We start from the raw sequence: 12553 nt of genomic DNA, 5'->3' as shown, positions 1-12553 counted from the left end.
TGTTAAATTATTTTCCAAAGTAGTTTTAATGATTTATACCACTAACAGAATATAATAGTTACCTTTGATGTATGTTGTGACATTGACTTCGCTGATTTTAGTTTTTGCAGTTTAATGGGTTTTAAATGATAAATCATTATGGTCTTCATTTGTAGTCCCTTGATTTAAAAGAAAAAATGATTTCAGTTTTGCTGGGTCATTACTGTGGGGCGTCTTTTCCTAGCTGTGGGGAGTGGAGGGCTACTCTCCAGTTGCGGTGTGCGGGCTTCTCTCGTTGCGGGGTCTTCTCTTGTAGAGCACAGGCTTTAGGGTGTGTGGGCCTCAGGAGTTGCCATCCCTGTGCTCCAGAGCACAGGCTGTGATTGTGGCACACAGGCTCTGTAGTTGTGGCAGATGGGCTTTAGTTGCTCTGCTGCTCTGGGATCTTCCTGGACCAGGGATTGAACCTATGTCTCCTGCACTGGCAGGCGGATTCTTTACCCCTGAACCACGAGGAAAGCCTTGCAGTCCCTTGATTTCTAATGATGCTGAACATCTCTGTGTTTGATCATGTTTCTTCTTTGAAATATTTGTATTTTGTACCCATTTTTAATGTACTGTTGGTGGTCTTACAGGTTTGCATGTGATCTTTTTACTTTCTTATAGTGTCTTTTAATAAACAGATTTGATTCTTAGGTAGTTATATTTACTCATCTTTTTAGGTTAGCTCTTTTTGTGTCTTGTTTAAAAAATCCTTCCCTATTCCTACATTTTCTTCTAAAAGTTCTAAAGTTTTCCTTTCACACTTAAATACATTTAAGTATCTAATTCTAAATTGAATTCTATGTACAGTATAAGGTAGGAATCCAATTTCATTTTTTTCCTATGGATACCAGTTGTCCTGGCTAGTATACCGTGTGTGCATGGGTCATTTCTGGGTTTCATTTTTCAATTTGTGCCGTTACCAAGACTGTCTTAATTACCATAACTTTACAGTATATTTTAGTGCATGGGAAAATTTTGTTTTTTATTCAGTCTGTCCATCTTTGTCTTTTTTTTTTGGAATATAGTTGCTTTACAGTGTTGTGTTTGCGGTACAACAAAGTGAATCAACTCATCTTTGTCTTTTAACTAGTAAATTTAGTCCATTCATTTGATTGTGATTGATTACTTAGTTGTATTTATTTCTGTTTTTTTTTTTCCTACTTCCCTGACTTCTGTAGGATTGATTTATTTTTCTTTATTCATCTTTTCCCCCTTCTTTGGGTTGTAAATAATATGCTGTAGTTATTTGGATGTTTCCTTTTACTTTTTTTTAATATTCATATTCGACCTAAAAATCAAGTGTTTTGATTCGCAAAGGGGTCCTAGAGAAACATTACCAGCATCACCTTGGAACTTAATGAAAATTCTCAGTCTCCACTCCAGATCTGGTACATTAGAAATGTTAGGGACAAGGCTTAGTGGGCTGCGCTTTAACAAGCCTTCCAGGTGATTACAGTGCACATCAAAGTTTAAGAACCATGACTCTGATATGACTTGCTTTACGTTCTTCCAAAATGTTCATTTCTCCTATCTGCTGTGTTTCTATTGCCTGATATTTTCATTTAACCTTATTTTTATATGTCAGATTAGAAAATAATTAATGTGGTTCATAGTCAGCACTTATTGATAAACCCACATTTACCAATTTCTTACAAATCTTCCTTCTTTAGGTTCAGTTTCTTTCTTTTTTTGAAGTATATCCTTTAATTTTTTTTTTCAGTGAAGAATTGTGAGTAGTAAATTCTTTTTCAGTCTGAAAATCTTTGCTCTCAATCTTGATACTTTAGGTGAGCACAGAGTTCTAGATTGAAAGGATGTTTTTTTTCTTTCGGTACTTTGAAAATATTCCATTTCTTCTTGATCTCCATGATTGCTGTTGAGAAATCATTCTAATTATTCCTTTGGAAGTAATCTGCCTTTTTCCTCTGGTTCTTTTAAGAGTTTTCCCTTATCTCTTGTATTCTGCATTTTTGGGGAGTGTGTCTAGATGTAGGTTTAGTTTTAGTTCTATTTAAGAATTATGCTTATTGATCTGAGGATTGATACCTTTCATTAATTTTGGAAAGTTCTCACGTATTCTCTCTTCAGATATTATCCTTGCCCCATTTCTTACTATTCTTCCCGCCTTCATTTGTCATTAGACATAAATAAACCTTATTCTTTCCTCCACATTGCATAATGCCCCTTGCATATACTGGTAATACCCTGGGTAACACCCTGATGAAGACCTTCCAGTGCACAGATTCTTTAGCTGCTGCTTATACTGCCTGTTAAGGTGTCCATTTTTAATCTATTTTTCATTTCAATATTTCAAGATATTTTTCAATTCTGTGTTTTATTTTACTCATTTTCAGAAATTTTTATTTTTCTTAATGTATTTTTTTCCTTAGTGTTTTGATTCCTTCTTGTATGTCTTTACTCATTTTAAATATAAATTATATTCTTTTTCACAGTCATTTTTTAATTTCACACTTTCAGGAGTCTATTTCTGCTGTATTGTGTGCTGACTCTAGCTCTAGGGAATTATTTCTTGGGTTTCATGTAGTATTTAACTGTAAACTCATCTTTAGTGAGTTTTTTTTTTTGCTCTATGAAGCGCCCCTGTGACTTTTTTATGTGGATGTCCTTCCGCTTAGTTGTTTTGTTATCTGTTAGACACTCTAGGGCTAACACTGGTCTGAATCTAGTTTTTATGTTAATTTTTCAATTTGGGAGTTCCTGAACTACACTGGTGGTATAATAAAGGACCTTAAACTCTTGGAAGGGATTTGCCCAGGACTTTGAACTCTCAGCTTATTAATTTTCCACTTTTTCACTGAAGTTACTGTTCAAGAGTCTCAGCTTTTATGTTGGGAGTCACTTCTCTTTGCCTCACTTGGGCCCTATACCTCATCTTCTGTCCTAGGTGAGAATACCTAAACCCTGGGTTATGAAAATAATAACTAAATTCAGCTGCAGTTATCATATCACACACTGACCATTCTGGGTTTTAGTTCTCTGTTTCCACCACATAGAGAGTTGCCTTTCTTCTAAACTCAGCTATACTCTAAAATAATTTTTGTTCTAAATCTGTCTAGCCTCTCTAAGCATTTTATCAAGAGAAGGATCAGTTACCTTAGATTTTGTTTGTTACTGTTTCCTAAAAAGGAATATATCCTCCTTGAGAGAATCTGTGTTTTAAGGCTTCCTCTGGAAAGAGCCTAGTAAACAGACCCGCCTCAGCATTGGGAATCAGACCACAAGCTCAGGAGGACAGGAAGACCCCACTTTGCAGTATGAGGACTCTTTTAGCTCATGATGATAGCAAGAGTGGCCCCAGAATCACTCAGCTATAACGCTGGCATGTACAGGTTTTAGAGAGTACATAGTCTTTCAAGGTAAGTGAAGACTGGAAGTGAGCCAATTATGTTAGTCATTTTTAAAAATAAATACTAGTAAGGTTTTTGTTGGATTAAGTTCGGCTTCTGTAATGAAGGAACACATCTTTTGTCCTCGTTGTCAGTGAGCAAATAAGCTAACATTACAATGCTCCTTGGGTTCAGAAAGGCTCGTGGATATGTATGTCTGTACCAAGTAGGAACTTTTATTCCCCTTGTTCCTTAATGTCCTCAAATATTGAAATCTCCCCTAGATTTTTAGATCCAGCAGTTGTTGAGATTTCATGTTCTGAAATAAGAGCAAATGCAGGACATTATTAGAGTCCTTGCCTGGTAGACTATTACATACACAACATTTGTCTTTTTAAAAAAAACTTCCATAATTCTTTTTAGTATATCCAGCTATAGGCATATATGCCTTTAGAAGGCTTATTACTTTTTGAATTCTTTAACAGCTGATGCTGTGCATATGGTAAACGTTCTGAACATTTTTTGAGTGCTAAGGAATAGGAAACCCAGTCCTTACTGGCAAGTTTATTTAAAGAGACAAAAACCAAAACAGATTTTTATCAGTAAAAATCTGTACAGAATAGGATAACTTAACTTGGTTTTGATGAGAAAAATTAAGCTGAGTCTTAAATAGCAAGAACTGTTTGTATAAAAGTTGATAAATTGTACCTTTTTGAGGCCTGAAAAAAAATCCATAACTGTTAAAAGTATTGTCTCTAGTCTCTAGAGACTATCTGAATCTGACTTGACATTTAGCAAGTTATTTAAATACCCTGAGCTTCAGTTTTCTTATCTATAAAACGGAAATTTTTTTTTTTAAGTCCATTATAGCAGTCATCGTAGAGTCAGAATTTAAAGGGAAACTCACAGCCTGTTTCATCCGGCTCTCCTTGTCATGTTACAGTCTTTAACGTATATTGTTAAATTCTCTCTTTCTTAAGGGCACTAAGGAACTTGACCAAGAAAGCGTTAGGTGTCTGTTGTTTCTATCTAAACATGCTTTAAGACGAAATTTCTGGGGCAGGGGCTGTGCAGAGGAGATACTAATAGTAATTAAATACTTAATATGTGTTGTTCAGTTGCTCAGTCATGTCCGACTCTTTGCGACTGCAGCACGTCAGGCTTCCCTGTCCATCACCAGCTCCCGGAGCCTACTCAAACTCATGTCCATGGAGTTGGTGATGCCATCCAACCATCTCATCCTCTGTCATCCCCTTCTCCTCCTGTCTTCAATCTTTCCCAGGATCAGGGTCTTTTCCAGTTAGTCAGGTCTTCACATCAGGTGGCCAAAGTATTGGAGTTTCAGCTTCAACATCAGTCCTTCCAATGAATATTCAGGACTGATTTCCTTTAGGATGGACTGGTTGGATCTCCTTGCAGTCCAAAGGACTCTCAAGAGTCTTCTCCAACACCACAGTTCAAAAGCATCAATTCTTCAGCACTGAGCTGTCTTTATAGTCCAACTTTCACATCAATACCTGACTACTGGAAAAATCATAGCTTTGACTCTACAGATCTTTGTCGGCAAAGTAACGTCTCTGCTTTTTAATATGTCTGTTACAGCTTTTCTTCCAAGGAGCAAGCATCTTTTAATTTCATGGCTGCAGTCACCATCTGCAGTGATTTTGGAGCCCAAGAAAATAGTCTGTCACTGTTTCCATTGTTTGCCCATCTATTTGCCATGAAGTGATGGGACCAGATGCCATGATCTTTGTTTTCGGAATGTTGAGTTTTAAGCCAGCTTTTTTACTCTCCTCTTTCACCTTCATCAAGAGGCTCTTTAGTTCCTCTTCACTTTCTACCATATGGGTGGTGTCATCTGTGTTAGCCATAATTTAATTGAATTCCATCTCAACAAACTGTCGAAGATTGTTAAAGAGATGGGAGTACCAGAACACCTTACCTCCTGAGAAATCTGTATGCAGGTCAAGAAGCAACAGTTAGAACCGGGCATGGAACAATGGACTGGTTCCAAATTGGGCAAGGAGTATGTCAAGGCTGTATATTATCACCCTGCTTATTTAACTTATATGCAGATTACATCATGAGAAATTCCAGCTGGATGAAGCAGGAATCAAGATTATCGGGAGAAATATCAATAACCTCAGATATGCAGATGATACCACCCTTATGGCAGAAAGCCATTACTTCATGGCAGGTAGATGGGGAAACAGTGGAAACCATGACAGCCTTTATTTTCTTGGGCTCTAAAATCACTGCAGATGGTGACTGCAGCCATAAACTTAAAAGACGTTTGCTCCTTGGAAGAAAAGCTATGACCAACCTAGCCAGCATATTATAAAGCAGAGACAATACTTTGCCAACAAAGGTCCATATAGTCAAAGCTACAGTTTTTTCAGTAGTCAGTTTTGGATGGGAGAGTTGGACCATAAAGAAAGCTGAGTGCCAAAGAATTGATGCTTTTGAACAGTGGTGTTAGAGGAGACTCTTGAGAGTCCCTTGAACTGCAAGGAGATCAAACCAGTCAATCAATCCTAAAGGAAATCAGTCCTGACTATTCATTGGAAGGACTGATGCTGAAGCTGAATGAAGCTCCAGTACTTTGGCCACCTAATGCAGAACTGACTCGATGGAAAAGACCCTGATGTTGGGAAAGATTGAAGGCAGGAGGAGAAGGGGATGACAGAGGATACGATGGTTGGATGGCATCACCCACTTCTTGGAGTTGGTGATGGACAGGGAAGCCTGGTGTGCTGCAGTCCATGGGGTTGCAAATGTCAGCCACAACTGAGTGACTGAACTACTAGTGTAGACCTGTAAAGAGCAAGTATTCATCAGAGAGATCAAGTAGACTGTCCAGAATTACCCAGCTAAATGGCAGAGATAAAATTAGATCTCAGAACTAAGGCCTTTCTACTCCCACTATGCTGTGCTGCTACCACCATCCGTCACCCCTCTTTTTTAACCTTTAGAAAACAAATATTTATATTAAAATTTTTCCTTTTACTTAACTCATACTTCTTGGTTAAGAGCCACAATAGTCAATGTATATATTTTATACCTCCTCAGCAAACTGTGTATATATGTATGTGCAAAATATATCTTGTCATGTGCATTAGGATTTTGTTCAATTAAGATTTGAGTGCTTGTACATTTGGTACTGTTTAGATATTGTATACTAAGTATGTAGAGATGAAGAAACAAAGTTCAGAAATAAATCCGTAAATGGTGAAAATTAACCATGATGATGGGAATAACTGAGGGTCTACTTTAGGCCTTTTCTAAGGCAGGATCTTTTCTGAGAATGTGACATTTAAGCTGGAATGTGATCCATGCAAGATATGCAGAAAGCGGAGATTCAGGCATTCCAGATGGAAAGAGAACTGATGCAGAGGCCCTAAGACCAATGCAAACATGAGGTGTTCAAGGAATAGGAAGAAGGCAGGCGTGCCTGGGTACAGTGAGCAGGGGAATCAGGTCAGAGGGGAGTGGTCCCCAGAGCATGCCATGCCTTGCAGCTTTGGTTAATAGTTCAATTTTATTCTAAGTGTGATGAGAAGTAGGGAGGTAGTATAGCCCAATTCGTAGTTGGAAGAAATTACACTTATTGCTGTGTAGAGAATGGATTGTGGAGGCACCCAGGAGAGTGGTGGACTGGGCCAGGATGGTAGCCGTGGAAATGGAGAGCAGTAGATGGGCTCAAGTTTTGTTTTGGAAATAGAATTTACAGGCCTTGCTTCTGAACTGAATGTAGGGGAGGAAAGGGGTGGGGAAGGAAGACTGATCCTACATATTTTTTCATGAGCAATAGGATGTTGGGGGAGCAAATTCCCACTCCCTGAAATGGGCAGGATTGGGAAGGAGAAAGTGTTTTGGACACTTGAAGTTTGAGGTGCACTTTAAGTAGTGATGTAAGGCAGGCAGTTGGATCTATAATTTAGAGTCTACAGTTCAAGGGAAAGCTATACATTTAGGAATTATCAGGACTGATGCTGAAGCTCAAACCCCAGTACTTTGGCCACCTCATGCGAAGAGTTGACTCATCGGAAAAGACCCTGATGCTGGGAGGGATTGGGGGCAGGAGGAGAAGGGGACGACAGAGGATGAGATGGCTGGATGGCATCACCAACTCGATGGACATGAGTTTGGGTGGACTCCGGGAGTTTGTGATGGACAGGGAGGCCTGGCGTGCTGCAATTCATGGGGTCGCAAAGAGTTGGACACGACTGAACGACTGAACTGAACTGAACTGATGTAGTATTTAAAGCCATGGAATGAGATTACGTATGGAATAATTGTGGAAGAGATGGGAAGGGTCCCAAAACTCATGTTTACTAATGGAGTGAAGAAGTAGCTGAGGAAGAAGGAAAAAAAAATTTAGAGGCATAGTAGCTTGAAAACCAAGGAAAGAAACTATTTCAGGAATCTAATGTTATTGAGAGGTCAAATGAGATAAGGACTAAGAAGTGACCCTTGATTTGATAAAATGGAGACTGTTCATGACTTTGAGGAACAAACTTAGTGGCATGGTTGGAACTGAAGCCTTAGCATTGAATGAGGAGACAGTAGGTGGTAAGAAATGAAGACAGTGAGTACAGTAAACTCTTTATTAAAAAAAAAAATTCCGTTGTGAAGAGTAGCAGGAAAATGGGGGCTGACTAGAAGGGGCTTGAACACCAAAGTAGGTATGTAGACTGGTTTTATCCTGAATCTTCTATTTTTTTAAATCCTAAATCTTAAGTGTACGTGATTCTGCTATAAAGTAGCTCTTCCTCTTAGTACACTGACTTGCAGACCTGGGGTTTCATAGGTGTTAACTGAATGGAAAACTGTACCCAGAAGCCCTCCAGCTAACCCTGCAAGACCCTGAGAGCACTGACAGCAGGAACAAAAATTCCCTCAGTGGGGCACCTGTTCATTGAAAAAAATCCCTGTTCTGTTCTCTCTGGGGAGATAGAAATATACCTTGTTGTTCCTGTAAAGTTGTAACTGCACAACAGGAGAGACCATGGTAGGTGGTCCACGGTCTGTATTGACCTGGGCCATGAGTAATGAAGGAAGGGCATTTCAGTAGAGAAAAGAGCTTCAATCATAGAAGCATCACGCTAAGCAGAAGGCGGGCATATGTGGGAGCTTGTGGGTTGTGGGGTAGAGCGGTGCTTCCCAGCAGTTTAGGCTTGCCTAGGAAACAAAGGCAGGCTGTTTACTGAGTTCTGTTGTCTGGCAATTAGATGGATTCTTCTAAATGAGAAGAAAAGAAGTGGTACAGATTTCCCCAAAATTGAGTGTTTGTGAACTTATGCTTGCAACTCTTCTTAAGGTTTATACTAGGAGCCTTAAATTTGCCTTCTCACCTAGAAAAAAGTAAGGTCCAAAATTTCCCTCATTGTTTCACCTCTTAGAAGCATGCAGTCGTCGTAATAGTTGCATTCATCTATCTATTTAAGATAACACAGGAAATTAACAGTGCATTTTCAAGAAAAGCTGATTACCATCTGTTATTAGTAACCATCTAAAACCGTCACTGATTGTCAGCATTACCAATGGTCAGAGACACTCGACAAGGGGAAAACATCCATTATTTAGAATTTACTATCCCTTATCCACTCCCTTAATAGAAGCCATCAATTAAAATTGATTTTGGAATATATCATTCAAAGTACACAGTTCTGCCGTATTCCCAAAATGTTACACTATTTCCCCCCAAATGTGGGATGTTGAACATTAAGTCATACTTCTTCTGAGACTCAGTGGAAACGTAAGTTTTATGTCCAGGGCAGCCAGGTTTCTCTGAGTCTCTCCAGAACCCGGCTTCTTACACTCCGTGAGGGCTTGATGCTGGGCTCACCTCGTGGCCGTCATTCTCATTCTTATCTTAGATACAGTGCAGTTTCACATCAGCCCCCACAGCAGCAAACAAGTAGACTACAAACCCCGATGACAGCTAGTGCCATTTCACAATGACTTGAAGGTTTTTTAACCAAATATTTATCAACCGCTATAGCAATAGTGGTTGACCCATTACCTGAATTTTAAAAGCTGATATTTGGGAGTCTGGTCAAAGGAAATTACAGCAGTTCAGTAATTTCAAAGGTTTTAGGAAATTAGTTTAATAGTCTTAAAGGGTTTATCTAGAAAAAGAGGACATTTTTCTTATAAATGTGCAGCTTAAGATTGGCAAGTTAGGGATTTTGAATTGTGGTAAGTAATAAAAATCACTACTAGTTTGGAACACAATACTCAGTAGAATGTGATACTCATCATATCATTTCCCTTATACTAGAGGGCTTCCGCTGACCTATATGTAGGAAGACAGGAAGTTCTTATGGTGGTAACTACCATAGGGAAGAGTATTCAATATAATAATGAACAATAAAATTGATCTTAGCCAGTTTTCTGGCAACCTGTATATCTCAGGAAGTGAAGCAAAGCAAAGTGAAAGTTGCTCAGTTGTGTCCAACTCTTTGCAACTCTGTGAACCGTAACCCACCAGGCTCTTCTGTCCATGGAATTCTCCAGGCAGAAATATGGGAGTGGGGAACTAAGGAGTGAAGAAGCATATGAGAAATACATAAAATCTATTGAGGAGTGAAAATGGAACCCCTAACTAAACTAGTTTTGAAACAATTTAGCATAGTTGTCTTAAAATTAGGGGTGGATATGTATTTAAAAAGCAACTTTTAAGAAAAGAAACCACTTGTAACAATGTTTCCTGAAGAAAACACCCCTTAACTTCCTAATGACTTCAGATAAACACTGTGCATCTTTTTGACAGCACCCTATGATTTTTAGGCCAGGCTCCAGTTACAATATTCAAAATTTCTGAAATTATATGTGGTAAAACTAGTTATAATAATTATGTAATTCAAAGATAACACGGTTATCTTAAGCCTTATATAATTTTGTAACTTGCTTACAGCCATCCCTGCATTTGGGTCAAAATTATCTTCCCCCTAGAAAATAGCTGGCAGGAGAGAAAAGTTTGTTTGTTGTATAGCGTCCAGTAAAGAATATTACTATCTTAATTTTGCAATACACTGTTTTTATACAATGAAGCAACAGCTTTGCAGGAGAATAAGAAACAATTTAATAATGAAATATTTCAACTTCTTAATTAAAAATACTGGAGTGGGTTGCCATTTCCTCCTCCATTTGGTACAATTTTATGTGCAAGGATGAGAATAGTACTGTTGGAAAAAGTCTTGGTAAGTATAATCTTTTCTACTGCTTTCATTAGGAAGGCTCGTCTTTGGCCCCTTTAATATTTACTGAAATAGCTTGAGTTATGGGGAAATCCAGTTCAAAATTTGCCATTGTACATGCATTTCTGACTTTGAATAGCAAAATGGTAACTAACGTTCCTCAGTAGTTGGAGCCCTGGAGATGGCTTAAATATGAAAGGTGTAACATTTGAAAAGGTGTTTGTCTGGCAGGTGAGGTTTTAGTCTACTTATTGTCTGACCACTCCATTTCATGCATTCAGTTCTCTGCTAATGACCAGGTCCTGTGATGATTTTAGAAGTGGCCAGAGAGCAGCAGCAAACTCTGGACTACTGTCCTGGGGATGCCTAACATGCTTCACTTGTGACGTCAAGCGAGAACCCATGTGTGCTTAGAAAGTAGATAATGCCAAGGCTTGAAGAAGCTTTTTATTAAAGGCCCAAGAGTGGAGACAGTTTGACAGCTTAGAACAAAAAGGAAAATCATGTAGAAATTGCCGGGGCAGAAGCCACAGTGCAAAGAGGTGCTGACAGACAGGACAGTCAGCTTGGCATTCGAAGGGTTGTGTGCGTGAAGAAGAGGGACATGTATGAAAAAGCTCTACACACTATATTAGTTCATACTCCGTTCTCTCTCTGTCTCTCTCAGTAGACTGTTTTTTGAGCAGTTTTAGGTTCATAGTAAAATCGAGCAGAAAATACTGAGATTTCCCATATACCTCCGCCCTTCCCTGACCATAGCCTATCCCACAGTCATCCCTTACCAGAGTGGCACATTAGATGAACATCATACTCGCCAAAATCTGAAGTTCCCGTTTGGGTTCACTCATGGTTTTCTACACTCTGTGCAATTAGACAAATGTTTAATGACATGTAACTAGCCATGTAGCCTGGCGCGCTGCAGTCCATGGGATCGCAAAGAGCCGGACCCGACTGAAGAACAACTACTCATACAGCATCATACGGAATAGTTTCACCTGTGTGAGTCTTTTCGTCTTTTGGCCTCATTGTGCCCCCTTTCAAACAGTAAATATCTTAGGCCTTGCTCATCTCTGAGGATCACATTCTAAGACTTTCATGGATGACTAGAATTTAAATACCACTAAAACCATCCTTTGTCCTCATAAAATGCAATAGATTGTTACTGAGATTTTCAAGACAATCTTTCAGATTACCAAGAATATTTCAATATAAGACTGATTTATAAATCACTGTTTTCTTAGATCTTAGAACTTTTCATTTTATTTTGGGAGATCCTTTTTCACAAAACATACACATAACATGTGTCAGTATTATATGCATTTAACTGAGTGACATGTACACTCCAGACACAGGTGGGGCTGATGTAGCTAGCCCGATGACCATCTACCTACAATAGTTTCCAGCCCATGAAATTTATATCTTTGCCCAAGCAGAATCATAGTTTACTAGATGTCATGGACCTTCAAGGTCATTCTTAAGTGTTAATTACCTGTAACATACAAGTGCTGTAATTTTTTCTTCCTTTGTATGTCATAATATTTTGTACCACTTAACCCATTCAGCCTTGTATTACAGATATTTTTATTTCCTCCGGGAGTTGGTGATGGACAGGGAGGCCTGGTATGCTGCAGTTCATGGGGTCACAAAGAGTCGGCCATGACTGAGCGACTGAACTAAACTGATACCATTATTCTGCAAATTACAGAACATGGTTCAGATTGGGACTTGAAATTTCCTTGACAGGCTCTGACATTTATTCAACACTTCAGTAGAATTACACTGATGAGACATTTTCATTTTCTTCACAGTGCTTTTGCATGTATGTACACATTTGCTTTGTGTGAACAGTATCACATTGTACATACGTTTTGTTTTTTTTCACTTTACCATGTGATGAAATTCACATTTGTATAGATAAATACCTCATTATTTTTAATGGCTGCATAATATTCTATAAGGTGGATGTTACCTACTTTATTT

General features: G+C 38.7%; 1 protein-coding gene across 1 annotated transcript in view; it reads left to right on the top strand.

Annotated features, from left to right (window-relative positions):
- Window positions 1-12553, top strand: part of RAD50 (RAD50 double strand break repair protein) — a 113126-nt gene that overhangs the window by 88726 nt on the left and 11847 nt on the right. The window lies entirely within an intron of this gene.

The sequence above is a fragment of the Capricornis sumatraensis genome, chromosome 9 (genome assembly GCF_032405125.1).
Source record: "Capricornis sumatraensis isolate serow.1 chromosome 9, serow.2, whole genome shotgun sequence".
Lineage (NCBI taxonomy): Eukaryota > Metazoa > Chordata > Mammalia > Artiodactyla > Bovidae > Capricornis > Capricornis sumatraensis.
Note: the sequence above shows the minus strand (reverse complement) of the source record. Positions and strands in the feature narration are given on the sequence as shown.